The sequence below is a fragment of the Piliocolobus tephrosceles genome, unplaced genomic scaffold (genome assembly GCF_002776525.5).
Source record: "Piliocolobus tephrosceles isolate RC106 unplaced genomic scaffold, ASM277652v3 unscaffolded_33577, whole genome shotgun sequence".
Taxonomy (NCBI): domain Eukaryota; kingdom Metazoa; phylum Chordata; class Mammalia; order Primates; family Cercopithecidae; genus Piliocolobus; species Piliocolobus tephrosceles.
In genome coordinates, this window is record NW_022317173.1 from 1 (window position 1) to 2,950 (window position 2,950).

The 2,950-nt window shown below is 37.1% G+C and overlaps 1 pseudogene; it reads right to left on the bottom strand.

Annotated features, from left to right (window-relative positions):
* Positions 1 to 1,968: 1,968 nt before the first annotated feature.
* On the bottom strand, positions 1,969 to 2,849 carry LOC113222694 (annotated as a pseudogene).
* Positions 2,850 to 2,950: the final 101 nt, after the last annotated feature.

Sequence of the window (2,950 nt, forward strand, 5' to 3'; positions counted from 1 at the left end):
TAGTCCCAGCCACAGGGGAGGACCATCTGAGTCAGAAGGATCAGTTGAGCCTGGGGAGGTTGAGGCAGCAAAGAGTCAGGATTGCATTGTTGTGCACTCCAGCCTGGATGACAAAGAGAGACTCCATTTCAGGAAAAAAAAAAGCAAGGCTGATACATGCTACAACATGGATGAACCTTGAAGACACACTATGTAAAATAAGCCAAATACAAAAGGATAAACATTTAATATCAAATTTTGTGTGTAAGGGAATGTCATATGAGGCTGGCCAATTCTCAGCAGGAGCAGATTGTAGGGATGTTAGAATACTGGTGGCTCATTATGTTTACACACCAGGTCATGGCTGGCCAAGTAGGGAGGCAAGTGCTGCTGTGGTACCCATCTACCCCAATGATTGTTCTGAGTCCTGGGGCTGTTATCTGATGCCTTCCAAGGCTGAACGTCTGTGTAGATATAATTCTGTGCCTCATCTGGGGAGCAGAAAGTTGCATGGGGTATAAGGAGCAGCAGTGATGGCCAGCAATAGCTCTGAGGCTTCCAAGTCTGGCTGCCAGTTACTGTCTTTGCAGAGCTCCACACAGGAGATTGGCAAAAAGGTGTTAATGGGGTAACACTGTTTCCTCTGGTGAGGGGCAAAAGCTTGCTGCTGCCAACAAGGGCCAGCACTGAAATGAGGTGAGCAGAAGAACAGAAGGTTCTCCAAACCAGCCCATAGATGGCTGAGAAAGGCCCTCTGCACAGATACCGCCATGACAACTCTAAAGAGCTCTGTCCCATATATTAACACACATATATATATACATATATGAATACACACATGCAGATATAGACATAGAGGTAGATATTTATTCTATTGCTTCTATTTCTCTGAATAAGTCTAATACAACTTGTAACTAGCAAAAGACCACATAAGTTATCAAAAACATACAACAGGAAAAGTCCAGAACCAGACGGTTTCACTGATGAATTGTTTTAAACATTAAAAGTTGTAACTCCAATGTTTCTCACTCTAACAATTGCAATTAGTCAATGCAATATACCAACTCAGTAGAATGAATTTTAGAAAGGAACATGATCATCTCAATTAATAGAGAAAAAATTTGACATAATCCAAAACACTTTGATAAGAGCACTTAGTAAACTATATATAGACTAAAACTTTCATATGTACCTCAATAAAAGGTACATATAAAAAACTCAAAACTACCATTACATGCAATGGCGAAAGACTAAAAACTTTCAGGCCAGAATAATTGAGCAATACAAGAAAAGAAACACTACAACTGGAAAAGTAATAAGCTTATTTCTACATAGAGATGTTATAATTATATATATATATATATATATATGTACACACATACATATAATTAAAATCCTAAGTAATGATAACACTGTTAACACCAACAATCAAATTCTGCAAAGTTGTAGGATACAAGATCAATACATACACATTCATGGACTAGAATTAAGGGTCAGGAAATAAATCCATACATGTAATTTTTTAACGTGGACTTGACAAAGCTGCAGGAACTGTTGGAAACAATCTAGTTCATGTATTTTAGCCCAATTTTTTAATTTTTATTCTTTTTTTTTTAGGAGAATTAAATCAAACAGATTTTATTCAACTTTTTAGATGAGGAAAACAAATGATACAAAATAAGTCATAAGAAATGCTTTCTTATACCACTATCTCAAACAACTTTCAATGTTTTACAAAATACTCACACAGCAAATATGAAAAGCTTCAACACTCTTTCTTTGTAACTTGCTGCAATAAATGCAGCTTTAACAAACATACAAATTTCTTCTGTATCTTAAAAGTTGAATTACTAATTTTTATGATGTTACTTATATTTTTATTCATACACTTTTAATGACATCATTGCCAATACATACATTATTTTCTTCAACTTTATTTTTACATTAAGCCAACATCTGTCATGCAGCCATCAAAAATCTTACACTAAGTTACACAGGTTTGTAGTCCAATTTCGACTCTAGCTTCTTAGAATCAGCCACTTTTCTGACTACTTTCCTGAAGTCTTCCTGTACTACAAAATCATGATCAGCACGAATTGCGAACATACCAGCTTCAGTACAAACGTTTCTCAGGTCTGCTCCATGAAAGCCATCTGAAAGCTTCACAATTGCTTCATAATCTATTTCACCATGCTTTGTAATGGGACCTGCGTGGATTTTCAGTATGTCTAACCTTGCTTGCTCATTTGGTGAATCAATATATATTTTTCTATCTAATCTCCCTGGATGCAGCAAAGCAGGATCCAGTGTATCTGGTCTGTTTGTAGCCATGATCATTTTAACTCTATGCAGAGTATCAAATCCATCCATTTGATTCAGTAACTCCATTAACGTTCTCTGAATCTCTCTGTCAGCTGAAGTACCCTCAGAAAACCGACGACCACCAATAGCATCTATTTCATCCATAAAAATGATGCATGGTTGATGGTCTCTGGCATAATTAAACATTTCTCTGATCAAACGAGCACTTTCACCAATGTACTTGTCTACAATAGAACTAGATACAACCTTTAAGAAATTGCAGTCCAGCTGGCTAGCAACGCCTCATGCCAAGAGTGTTTTTCCCACACCTGGTGGTCCATATAACAAACAGCCTTTTGGAGGTATTATTCCTACATGCTGAAATAACTCTGGGTTTGTAAGAGGTAATTCTATCACCTCTCTAATTCCCGGATCTGTTCTGATAGCCCTCCAATCTCAGAATAAGAAACATTCCCAGGGTCCTCATGAGACATGTTATAAACCAATGGATCCACCTCTCTTGGCAAATATGTCATGATAGTTAGTGTAGTCATATCCAAAGCAACTGTTTTTCCTGGCTTCAGCTTACTTTTGTCAAGTTGTCGACGACAACCCACAACATATCTTGGTCCATTGGTAGCTTTAACAATGAATTTTTCTTCAGTTAACT